This window comes from Perca flavescens, chromosome 18 (assembly GCF_004354835.1).
Source record: "Perca flavescens isolate YP-PL-M2 chromosome 18, PFLA_1.0, whole genome shotgun sequence".
NCBI lineage: Eukaryota > Metazoa > Chordata > Actinopteri > Perciformes > Percidae > Perca > Perca flavescens.
This window is the reverse complement of record NC_041348.1, coordinates 15,435,572-15,449,690: the sequence shown is the minus strand read 5'-3', so window position 1 is coordinate 15,449,690 and position 14,119 is coordinate 15,435,572.

Below are 14,119 nucleotides of genomic sequence, written 5' to 3'. Positions count from 1 at the left end.
TCGTCTTTGTGCCCCCCCCACAACACCAGCACCCCTCATTCAAATCAGGGGTTGATCCCCCCTTCCTTCGGGCCAACACACACGTAGTTGTTGTCACGCTGTTAGTCACACTCACTGCCTCGCGCCTCTAAAATCTAACCCAGAAGAAAGGGGCACTGGGGTGGGTAGGAGGCAGACAGAACTTTGCATATAGGTCAGAATATTTACATGCTCTCAAAGGAGGCCATACTCTCTCAACAGCTCTATGGTGCTGCCACAGAAAAAGAAAGAAGAGTAATTGATCTTTTGTGTCTGGCTTGGTATCTAACATTTACATTTCTGTTTGCGCATTGTCACAAAAATGGCATTTTTGTAGAGCAATGTCTCACATGCAGATACATGAGTCTTGAAGCCTGTGAGAATGTCGACGGCACCATTTCTGCATGCTCAGACATACACAAAACACTGGTACTGTGTGCCCTTCAGCTCTTCCCGATGACATCATCACTCCCTCCTGGTGCTGCCTGTCTAGTTGCCGAGTCATGACATCACAATCTCAGTATCTGATCCAAAGCCTACACAGCAATCTCATCCCACTGTAATGTTCTCTTCCTCTTTCGCCCCCACAATGAAATAAATAGCATTAATTCTTCTCACATTATTCTTCTTTGCCACCAGACATCCTATAGAAAACACTAGACATGTATGGAATGGAGCAGTAACCACAGAGCCATTGACATTGAGAAAAATGATTTGAAGTGAACTGTGTAACAGATATATAATGTGTTAAAACCTTTTTTATGCCTAAAGGCATAAACCAGGTTTAAAAATGTTTAAAAAGCGAAAGGGTGCAGGAAAAATGCAAAGTGTGTGTGTTTTCTTCAGCTTTCTTGTCCATTGTAACTATGGGCGAGTTTGATCAATTAATCTTTCATTGAATACATGTAATATGTGATTTAAAGGCAGTGTTAGCTTAACCACATCAAATCATGTGATCTCCTGTAGAGTCAGAGGCTGCAGAGACGGCAGTTACTGCTACTCTGCTAAGTAGTTTATCTAGCCTACTGTTCTTTTCTACATTCTCTATGATTAGATTTAGCGATACTGCCTTATTCATGTAGCAAGGACTAAGATGTTAGAGCACCACAATGGATTTTTAAACAGTACAACAGTACATTAGCTTTAGCTATGGCTATCTAACTAGCTAGCCTTATAGCCAGAGTGCAGTCACTGCAGTTTGGTTTTTACCTCTATTTTCTACTTCTTGCAAATTCTAAATGCAGTTTCATTGTAATGGCATAATAACTTATATATGGTAAAACATATGTGGAATATTGGTAAAATATTCTGGTCACTCAAATGTAGTTACTGTGTTTTGGCTTGGTAGGGCAGAACTGATAACTGCACCATTTGAATAGGATATGTTATTGCTTTAACCAACATAAATGCAGATGAGACAGAAAACACAGACAATTCTGCTTTTTCTCTTCAACATTACTGTTTAGAAGTCAGTTATATTTGCATTACGCATTGATTTGTCATTTCCTGTTAGTGTGGATTTCCTGCAGCGGTTAAGACATTCAGCAAACATGGAAAGTCTGCAAGGTATTACTTACCAGGGAATTATCTTCTGCCCTTGCCTCTCTGTCGCAGCTTTGACGTCTTTTCCCTCCTACTTTTACTTGCTCATGCATTAGGCAAAGACCAGACATCTCCTCCTCTGGCCACAATTGCTTACATTACACACTTTCTCTTCTGTGTGACTGTAGCCTCTTTCCGACCAAGTAGTTACAGGAATCTCCCCAAAATAGTTTTTTCCATTTGCATTTGCACTGGCCAAGTGGCCATAGGAACTGACCTTTTGTTAATATAAGAAACAGAAATCTAACCACCACTATGTGGAAAAGGGAAAAGGGAAAAGACCATGCCCTGAAGTAGGAGCTGAAAGAGTTACAGGAACTGCGGCCAGAGGAACTTAATAATCCTCAAATTGGTCCAGTCGGAACACGAGAAAAAAAGGGTTCTAGGAATATTATGTTCTAGGAACTGTAAAAATCCCTCTGGTCGTAAAGCGGCTTATGTGACCCATTAAGCAAAGGACAGTGTTCCTGCTGCAGACTCACTAGTCATGTTTCAACCTATTTTTATGCATATTTTGAAGTATCGCATTAGAAAATGTTGAAAGAAACGACTAAATTCGAAAAAACTTTCTCAAATTCGCAAAAGGTTTTTACGCTCGCTTGAGGTGGTTTTTGCCTTTTTTGAAAACGAGTTATTGCGAAAATGGGAGATGGAAACAGCTTTGCCGAATAAGTTGTGACGTAGCGAACATGTAACTCACATGACTATAGTCCCAGTATCCATTGGATGGGGGAAGGATCGGGATATGGGTCCCATCCAGTACGCTGTACACTTGTGGCACAAGGTGCGTAGTATAGTTGCAGTGAGTGCGCTATAGCCTGTGCCTCAGCCAGGTCGTGTAAATTGACTAATTGGTTCAACAGCAGTGAACGGTTGTCTTGCTGACACCAAACGCCTTATGACCTGTCTCTCTTAGTTACGCTGTTATAGTTTTAGACTGCCAGGGGACTTCCTTCCTTCCTTTGACACACTGAGCTGCTTTCTCCTCTCCCTTTCTATTACCATTTGTGTGTATCCCGTCCCAGAAATGCTTGTTACTAATCCTAGCTTCTGGGGAGTTTACTCCCCGGAGTCCTTATGTTTTTTTCACCCAGCGTATTTCCTTGGAGAACGTTGGCACCAAGAACCTGGTTCCAGCTGTCGCCGTGGTCCTGCTGCACTCCCTGCCGAGCTCAGCGGTGCCCTGCAATGTCATGCTGCTTCCTGCTGAACCCTGCAGCTTCCTGCTACGTCCATCCATGCTCTGCTGGGCCACGCTACATCCTGTAACGCCCTGCAGCGCCCTGATATGACATGAACTACTACGACTACCATTTGAAGTCACTATTCCATTATTCATTTGACTATTATCGCCACTGTTCATCACACCCCCAACCGGCCCGTCAGACACCGCCTACCAAGAGCCTGGGTCTGTCCGAGGTTTCTTCCCAAGAGGGAGTTTTTCCTCGCCACTGTCGCACTGCTTGCTCTTGAGGGAATTACTGTAATTGCTGGAATTGTTGGGGCTTTGTAAATTATAGAGTGTGGTCTAGACCTACTCTATCTGTAAAGTGTCTCGAGATAACTCATGTTTTGATTTGATACTATAAATAAAATTGAATTGAATTGAATTGAAATGTGTCTGCCGCAACCCTGTATTCTGCACAGGTGGCCAAATTGTACAATGCTACCTCTCTCCATTTAACCAAAGAACTTAGCTTCTAAACTCTTTGATTTAGCAAGCCGGATTGTAATCCAAAACCATGCGTAATGTCAACAACAAATTTTCTTCTTTGTAACATTTTAAAAGTTTGCTTAAAGGGGCGATAGAATGCCAACTTGAGTTTACCTTGTCATAGTTGAATTACGACAGTTCGGTGGTCAAAATAGGCATACATAGAACCTCAAAGTCCCATTGACAACCCTTTCCTATGCAAATTGCACAATTTGAAACTGCTGCTGAAAACGGGAGAATCTCAACAAAGCCAGTAGTTAACATCAACTCAGGTGGCTGTACCTTATTTGGCTCTAGTCTGTATCTTTGTCACGTCCCAAAATTTACATACAAACCACTGGTCTCAGACCAGCTGGTGTTCTCAGACCAGCTGGTGTTCTGAATGGTGGATCTCAAACACTTTATACATTGTTTGTCTGCTAATTCATTACTAAATTCCCTTCTGAGACTTTTTTATGCGACAAATCAACTATGTAGAGCTCAAATATGGGCCGTTTTACGAAGATTGATGGTAAATTAAAAATTTGGTTTGACTGTGTCGGAGTTCAGATGCTCCACAGTCTGACGCGACAGCCGGCGGCCGCCTGCCGGGGTCGATAGCATGCCGGTCGGCCTGTCCACCTTCACAGACCCCGCTGTGAGCTGGCTGGAGCTCTATCAGGAGACTCGTGGACAAGAGGCGTTTATTTCCCTGATCGTTTGTTTAAATAACTCAACACACATTCTATGAAGATGCTGTTGTTACAGCTGGAGTTAGAATGTGTGGATATATGCTTGTGCACTAGTTAGACATTTATAGCCAGGGGATTGTGGAAATATGTGTGCATGATGGCAAATATGTGTCATGTCTCATCTGTCTCATCACTGATTGAAACCAACATGACTTCAGTGCAAAACCCTTTCATGAGCTAGCAGTTTATATCTCCAGGTTTTGATGTGTGTCACCACTAAACCTCATGTGAAATACTTCTGTGGTTGTGATTTTTATGAATGAATGTCTGGATATGTCCACCAGTGGTTGCTGTTGACTCAGTAAAACAGACGTGCCTGGTAACAGTTTCCACGGCGCTGCTGTGTACGAGGCAGGCTGCACGTTGCCGAGGCGTTGGGTTCGCATGGCAACTGGCCAGGCTGTCAGCAGCCTTGTGTGGGTCAAAGTCAGAGACTGCAGCCAATAGCCTACTGCTCTCTCCCTCTCCTCTCTCTCTCTCTCTCTCTCTCACTCTCTTTCTCTCAGGCAAACACATACACACACACACACACACACACACACACACACACACACACACACACACACACACACACACACTCCTCTGTCATGGTCTCATTCTTTCCCTTTAACTCTATATCTCCTTTTCCTCACTTTGCGCACACATTCACACATGCTCATCCTGGTCTCATGTTCTCCTGTACACACAAATCTCATGGATCCCACTGTGAACTGTGACCCCATTTACCTTTCTGCAGACATACTATAGACCTACATCTGTTAGAGTGTGTGTGGTCACCCCATTCCCTCACTGTATTCCTCTGTTCCACCCTGTCTTGAGGTTTTCTGTGTCAGATCCCAAAGCCTTTCTGGGCAGCGGAACAAAACCCCATCTTCCCTTTCACTGGCTGGCGCAAAGCACAGCCAACACAGCAGCAGGATTTGGCCCGCATCGGCTTCAAGGAGAATGGTTGGAAAGGACTGGAAAGAGCAGGTGGAGTTCTTTGGCAAGTGTGTTTTGCTGGTATGCATGTGAGTGTGTGTGTGCATGTGGCAAGGGTCACACTTGTAGAAACTTGTCAGATTTCCAGCAGATATTTGATATGCATTCAAATGGCAGCAACTTGGAAGGTAACATGATGCCATTTGATATATGCAGATAATGCATCTATTTTTGGGTAAAGCCTCATAATGAAAGACAGAATGATGCTCTAGATACTTTGACTGACAACATTAGTTTGCAAAAGGAGTCACGTGTGGGGGCAGCCCATAAAAATAGAGATGTGATCGGTCAACAATGCTTTATAACCTTTAGTCTGGCCCGGTGAAAAACAATGGGCATGATTTTCGGTGCTATTTTTGTGTGTCTAGCATGTCCTTTTTCTGCCTAACCCTCGTAATGATTGTCATGTCTTCTCTTTCAGCTTGTCTCTTGTGACCACTTTCGCCTGCCAGTCAATCTGTCGTTTGTTTGTACAGTAGCACTGCCATTAACTGTCTGTTTCTAAGTAAAGGTGCCCTGAAGAGGAGGTCATAGCTTGCCCTTAGCTGTACTTTGTGTTTAGTGCTAATAAGCAAATGTTAGCAAGTTAACACTCTAAACTAAGATGGTGAACACGGTAAACATTACACCTGCTAAACATTAGCATGTTAGCATGCTAATGTTGTTAATATGCTAATCGCGTTTATTTTATCGTTCATTGTGGTTTTTAAATGTTTCATAGTTGTCACATACTATACTGAAAAAGTTAACATTTTATGGAACATTGGAAAACAAAGATTATTCACACACATACACACACACACACACACAAACACACACACACACACACACACACACACACACACACACACACACACACACACACACACACACTCTCTTTCCACCTTTCTCTTATCAACCTACTTCTTCCCTTTTTTTTAACGTAAAAATCTTTGTGCCAGGTAGGTCAGTCACAGCTTGTGAATACTGTGCTGCCTGGTCAACACCCCCCAGGTCCTTAAATCCATGTCATTTGGCTCACCGCTGGCTGGAAAAGATCAAACAGCACATGTGGGGCTGACCTTCAGCCCAACGTCCCCACCCCCTGCTGTGTCTATCTCAGCAGCCATAGTACGTCTAAACATTAACTCTGGGGAATGGGGCACAGTTTAGTTTAACAGAGCTAGTGTGTGTGTGTGTGTGTGTGTGTGTGTGTGTGTGTGTGTGTGTGTGTGTGTGTGGGTGAGGTTTAGGGTCTTAATCACCTGTTGTTTAAGTCTATATGAAGATGTCTGAAAGGGTACAAAAAATTCTTTTAATGTTATGTTTTTCAATCAGAGTAAAGACCGAGGCAGGAAGAAGAAGAAGATGTTGCTGCCTGAAATCCATAATCTCTGTCATAATCACTTACTTGCAGTGTTGGTGAGAAACAGAGTTCAGGATGCAGCCCGGCCAGAGTCCTTCTGGCACTATCGGGCTGATATGCACTTGCAACCGGGAGCCCACCTGTGCAGTGGGCCTCACATCCACATGCTGCCACCTGCAGTATGGGACTTTTCACCAGTCAGTGTGGTTCACAGTCTTGAGACTGACGTGAGCAGCTGTTCTTCCGGTCCATTATGAACACAGTTGAAGCTTTGTGTGTGGCGAAGAAAAGAGCTACTTGTCAAAACTGTGACGTCAAAGTCCCCTGCCCTATGTTACAGTGTCAAGAGAGATTTTGGGTCAGGTCATAGTTATGTGTGAACGTTGTCACGTACAGCATTGTAAATGACTCATGGCAGCATTATGTCAGGCAAGTGCACGATCAGGTTTGCTTTATCTTGCTGCCTCTCATTCTTATGAATGCATGCTGTTTGCCAGAAGAACTGAAAGTACACAGATGAATAATTTGCAAGATTGATACAATTTATCGATGTAGAACCAGCACTCTGGTACACTATACTATTATTTTCTTAATTTGCCTGCAACCTCAAATCAAAATTTTCACCATGGATAGGACAGCTAGGTGAGAAAGAGGGGCAAGACATGCAGGAAATCATCACAGGTCGGAGTCGAACCCTGAACCTCTGCATCGAGGCATTAGCCTCTCAGTATATGTGCGCCTGCTCTACCCACTGAGCCCGGCCATCATCAAAGCAATTTTTAATTGAATATGTTTTTATATTCTTTAATCATATAGATTCAGCTGGGTGTATGTGGTGATATGACCTCCAAGGTTATTTGGATTTGCCCCATGACCACCGGGGGGCGGTAGGGTATTGCCTGACCCATGATGGGGGGATCTGATCCCCAAAAACTCAGGTGCTTTCCCCTCAGAACCCACAGAGCTACACATCCTCTGACTGAATGAATGGCATTTGGAGTCACGTAAATTTTAGCTGACCTTGTCTCCAATGCACTGCACATATGAACCACACTGGAAACTCAATCTGTTAAAGTTTACAACACTAATGCTGTTGTGGGCTCATTTATTCTTCTTTTCCCCTCCTCCATACTGTTGCAAAATCTGTGGTGATCAAAAGTGTATTGTGGTGTGAGTGAAACGATTGTTTCCTGGAAAGTCAGCAGTCTCTGGTCAGAGGGTATGTTCGGTCAAACACACAAACAGGAAAAGAGTGTCAGAGGACACAAATGAAAGGCAGAGATTTAAGAACTAGAGGACAACAGTGACAGATCATAGTCTTCATCCTGGGAGTCCATAAATCACCTAGTTGACCCTCTGACCCTGTTGCAACACATGGACCCCTCTTCCACTTCCAGTGCTTGCTGCTCAGTCCAGCAGTAGCCACAGTCCCTGATAAACCCTAATCTCTCACCTTAAAATTGTATGCCACCCAACAGCTCATTCTAACCCCCTCTAGCACTTTGAAGTCCTGAAAAGCAGCCATTGTTTATTTCAGAGCGGGGCGGGAAAAGAGATCTGCTGATCTGCCACTCATGTGAATGATATGGAAATTTAGGACATTGGAATTTGAGTTTGAAAATGCCTTAAAAAGGAATAATAGCTTGGATATGTACGACTTTCATGGATGTGATTTGTGGTGGCATGAATGGAAATATTGTTGTGGCAGGATTTATTGTGGTTGTGTGTGGGAATTTAAAAACCAGGGGCTGAGAGAGAGAAAGAGAGAGAGAGAAAGAGAGAGAGAGAGAAAATATGATAGATTTAATTTTATCTGATGCTGAGTTTTCTGCTGTTACGGTCTGCTTGCTGTGTATGCATGAATACACACATACATACATGCACGTGTGCTTATAGTATGTACACATTCATGTGAAGAGCTTTGCTTTCAACACCTATGGAAAATACGGCTGAAAAAAGTCACAAGACTACCTTTGTTATTAGCCAGTGTCAAATATTTGACTTTGTCATCACAGGCACCTGTCCCTCACAGTCCCTCACAGTCCCTCACATGCACGCACGCACGCACGCACGCACGCACGCACGCACGCACGCTTATCATGTAGGATGACACAGCATTTAGTTACAGTACTTCCCATAAGACTTTGGTTTTGTAATACATTTCTAAAATATGCATATCAGACTGTCAGGAATAGAACGAGAATGACTTGAAATCATTTTCCTTGTTCCTGGAATTGACACAGTTCACCAAACCTGTATTACTGTAAAATGAGAAAGGTCTTCAATGTCTAACATTAAAAAAATAAGAAGTAGAAAACAGAAACCTATTAACAATCAATAACAAAAACTTTAAAAAAAGAAAAAAACATATCTATTAAATAGAAAAATATAACTATATGTTTACTTCTCTGGGTCTGGTGTTATTAACTAACCTACCGACATCCCTCTCACCAGTTTGTTTTTTGCTACTTGAAGTTTTTGTTTTAAAGCTTTTTTAAGGGTCCAGTAGCATGAAGTAACCACAAAGTCAAAATAACATTGGATCAGGAAGGAGGCTAATAGTTTCTGTCCAATACAGATATCAAGTTCTGGCATTAATCTTGTCAAGTACTAATTTTAAATTTAGGCATACCCACAACATGCCGAACCCAAAACCTTACCCTATACCTTAACCAAAAACCAAGTCTCAACCACCAAAATGTAATAGTTTTCCTTGTGGGGACCAGCTGTTTGTCCCAAGAAGGGACGTGAGTCCCCATAATGTTGTCTTGACTTCCCTGAGTATTTTGTGGATTGTACTTATAAGAATTGGCACTTACCTCATTTAACCTTCCATTACTGTAGGCAAGAGCTGAAGCTAAACACATGATACATTAACAAACATTACACATTCAAAAGTAACTGACATACATGACATAATTTAATATTTACATCCAACATCTTCCAACTGAGGCAGCAATACATCAGATTCCAGTTACACGGACGATGACAACGATGATGACCACGAAACTTTAAGGCCTGAGCCAACTCCATTACCGAGAACCTGGGTATTTTAGACAGCAGCTCTCACCACTGTAGAATGTAGATAAACACATACCATTTAAGTTCCCTGTCATAATCCTACAGTCAACAAACCTTGCCTGGCAACACTGTCCTGCTAGTTTACAATGCTAAGTCACAATTACAGTACCCGTAATTACTGGGTTACCTCTGTGTATGCATGTGTGTGTCTGTGTATGCGTGTGAGTGCGCATATATGTGTTCCTGCCTGGCTATGCCACTGTCTGCAAGAGAAAGTGGGATGAGGATGTGGGTGGAGGTAGGTGGAATCCCTAAACTGCATTACTGCATGTTTCTCCTCAAGCTATAAAAAGTATTTTAACTATAGAATGTTTCAAAAATAGTACAAAAGCTGTTGCATACAAATAAAAAAGATTAGAGATCTTATAATGCAACTGAAAAAGCATTGCAAGGTGAAGAAATGACAGAAAGGTTTAAAGATTTCATATAGCTTACTGTAGCCCTCTTTCAAAGAAATAGTTAATGCTCCACTCACTCCATTTTTACTGCCACAACTCAGAGTTATATTTGGCCTGCGTTGCTCTGCCTTTTTGTTAATGTCCTTTTCCTTTGGCCTTGCCAAGAGATGGAGAGAGAAAGTCTTACAGCCATGCTAGCAGCCATATGAGGCTGCACTTACTACAGTGGTGATTGGAGCTAAATCGTAATGTTGCTAACATACACACAGTGACAGTGCTAACATGCTGATGTTTAGCAGGTATTATGTGTATCATCTTAGTTCAGCATGCTAACATTTGCTAGTTAGCACTAAACTGAAGTACAGCTGAGGCTGATTGGAATGTCCTTAGTTGTGTAGGTATAAGTGTCGGATACATTACAATTGCTAGATGAAAAGTCAGGGGATTACTAAAGTTATTATAATTAATCCTGTTGGGACATGGATGTCTTTACTAAAATGAATGACAATCCATCCAATAGTTGTTGAGATATTTAAAGCTTTAGTGCGTAACATTTTGATATTAATAAACATCTTTTACATTCAAGCCATTGCCAAATTAGAGTTGCTACAAAGATAATTAAGACTATCATTTCCACACAACTCTCTCTGTATTTCTCAGTATGACTGTGTTCAGAAGATTGTGTCGTCCAGCGACTTTCCCGCGCCGAAGCTTGAGTGAATATTATTACCTCTTCTGAAGAGTCCATCATGTTTTTTAATCCTCTGTGTCCTCCTTGGCTAAGTAGCAACTGCATGGAGGAAGGGTGGGGCGCGTGCACAATCACGTAAGGTTTGTATCATGTGGACGCGGCAACAGTTTTATTGTCATTACTTAGATTTCCTCAATGGGGGCGACAGAAACAACGCACTATAGCTCTAATTTAAAACCCCAAATGTCAACCACATGGTGGCCGTAGAGGAAAAATCAGGGGATCACAAAAGTCAGCTTCATGACCACGAATGTATGTTAAAAAATTCACTTCAATCTATCCAATAGTTGTTTAGATATTTCAAAACATCACTGTTCACAGACATAGAGCCACATCATTAGTGTGGCTAATAGGTGGCCAACTTTTCAGACTTTTTAGGCCTGAACACAGTAGCCTAATGTCTGCTGCTAGGGGGCTCTCAATTAAAGCAATAATAAAAGATGGACTTTGCGCTGTGAAGTAGCGTGGGATCATGGGAATGGTTGTCTTCATTGTTATGGCAGTTACACACCTACCAGACGGCCAACCGTCGGCAGAAAAGCCAGTCGGACTGATCAGTCTCCCGGAGTTGGTCCAAAAAGTGCCACAGAACACATCAAAGAGACGAGACGTAATACATCTCCATAACAGCAGGCGGCGCTAATCTGTATTGTTGCCCAAAAAATGAAAACCAGCAGCTGACTGGACGAACGCTTCACATGGGCTTGTTTTCTCCGGAAATTCAAAGCCAGACGGCCATGGCGGCTTGTTCAGAATACGATCTCATATTGTACTAAAATAGTGTAAAATATGTTTCTGAAAACATTTTAAGCGAGAAATAGGCCATGCAGTTTCTGAATCTGTCTTCATTTCAGATCAACAAAGGTCAGTTTAAAAGATTTTCATCATTCCGCTTGCCATTTCTGGGTGAGTCCCGACTGCCCTGCCTCTGACTGAACATGTCAGGTCGGCCAAAATGAAGGCCGACAGCCCCTCAGACGGACGACGGCACGGAACACACCGAACAGACTCGAGTCAGTGTCCTTGCCAGACTGTCCAACGGCTGATTATCGGCTTAGTGTGTCAGCGCCTTTAAACAACCACCATCTGATGTGACTCAGGCAGAAATCATGTTCACGAACGAGTGTTTTGAAGATTTTTTCACGTCACTTTTATTCATTATATGTAATTTTATTCTAATGAAATAGCCGCAAGTAATGCAAACTTACCATTAGATGAGTTGACTACCCATACATACTGTAGCTAACGTTATGTTGCAAATTCAATGGTGGGGAAGCCCTTGAATTTGTACCTTTGCGCTTTACAGAGACAGCTTCTGCAATAGAACGCACAGCAAACTGCAATGAACAATGAGTGAGCAATAACAACAAAAGTAAACAATAAAGTTAGTCGCCGGCTTCCTTACTCTCTGGCATATCATCTAGTGTTTCCCCGGAAATTAGAGCAACTAGAGGGAGTAAAGTAAGTAGGTAAGTAGAATTTTTTTATAAAGCCCCTTTCACAGATAAAATCACAAAGTTCTTTACAATGACAAAAAACGTACAAGAGAACATAATCTATCTATAAATTGCAGGAACATCTGTCTGTATGTCTGTGTGTGTCTGTATGTTCATATCTCTTGAACCGTTGGCTTTTGCCGTTGTAGCCGCTGGCCACACCCCCTCTTACACTGAGGACCAGAGACAGAGAGCAGCAGAGCTTTGGCAGCTAAAATGAGACATACACCTCAGACCCACAAAAATGTGCAAAGTTGCACTACTGAATAAACAAACGACAATTCCTGAATTTAAGGACGTTTCAGAATTCCACACATGCAAAGCACAACAAGCTACACACAACAAGTGCAGACAGAGCGTGATGCCACTTATAGGCAGGCTATCTATCTTATAAAGCGAGACGTATCTGTGTATATGTGTGTCCGTGTTTGGGGGGAAGGTAACCTGCACATCACACGCAGACGCCACATGCAGAACGCTTTAGAACAGCGGGGGGACTCTTTTCCTGCTATTGTATTAAATTGCTGTGAGCTGGCAGAACATAACGTAGCCTAATCTTGGAGATTATTCCTTCAGAGCGCTGTGCAATGCGAGAAAATCTCAGAGTTAAACCGGGCAGACACATCAGTTTTCATCAGACTCACCCTGGGTTAATTAAGTCTACTGCTAACTTACAACTCTAATAACATTACCATCGCCAAAATACCCCCGCGAATCAAATCTCCTACTTCCCCGTTAACCGTCAAGCCACTAAACCTGTATGGAAATGAACACCTCTGGACACCTCTGTGTGTTAAATTTGTTAACGATCATACAACACGAGACAACGTTTCTCGCTCTCTCCCTCTCTCTCTCTCTCTCTGCGCGCTCACACACATCGTCCGGTTCTGGTGGTTGATAAACGCAGATAGGTGCTGATTAGCTCTCATAACAGGCCAGTTGGGTAGCGCACTGCCATGAGTCCATGAGGCTAATGTCTATTTACTCCACATTTTCACTGTGATATTTTGTGATTACATTCTGAATCTGCATTGTTCTCTGTCTGGTACAGTAAATATAGTGGTATGTCTTCCTCTGATGTAGAAGTAGCCTACACTGTAAGTCAGTAGTAGGCTATACAGTGGAGTTGCATATTAAGTGGTTTGGGGTCCTTCTGTAAGTCATTTTGGGGTACAATTTGGTTTTGAAGAATTCTACAAGCAGCAATACCACAGGCCAAGTAATCGCCCATTCCAAACAGCCACATTTTCAACGGGCACTGCACTAGTACTGATAAATACAGAGAGAGTTTTGTGGAGCTGATCGTCTTAAAGCAATACTATGTAACTTTTCCCGCTTCGGTTCCCCTACATTGGAACCAGAGTGATAGAGAAAGACAGAGTGGCAACTCCCATTAGACTCTGTTGTACGCTTTTTGCCGCCTACTTCCGGAGTATGCAGCCTCGCATAGTTCCAAACAATCCATTCTACGGTGTTGGACATCATTCATTTCCATTGCTGGCCATCGAGTAACTTTTGAGGTAAGTTGATTAAATAGCTACCTCTTTTGAAATGTCAGCTGTCTATATTTTATCAGAGGCCCTTTATGATGCATATACTGATCTTTATTTGTATGTGCACAGAGTAATTATATATATTTTTTATTGCCTGCTGGTACATATTAAACACACCATCACACATACAAAAATACATAATAATACATAAACTGCAGACAGGTCAACGAAACGCCTGCCCAAAATGGTAGGTGTTTATCTGATTTTTTTAAAGAGTCAAACAGCAGACCATAAGGGAGGAGGCAGAGCATTCCAAAGTTTTAAGTGCTACGGACCCAAAAGCTCAATCACAAAGTGTCTTAAGCCGGGTGCATGGAACAGACAGTAAATTGAACATATTGTACCTAAGGGAGTCAGTTCAGCTAAATATGCTGGAGCCTGACCGTGCAATACTACGGTGGCCGACAAGGGCAAACGCACTGCAACTTAAGAAAACACATGGAAATAGA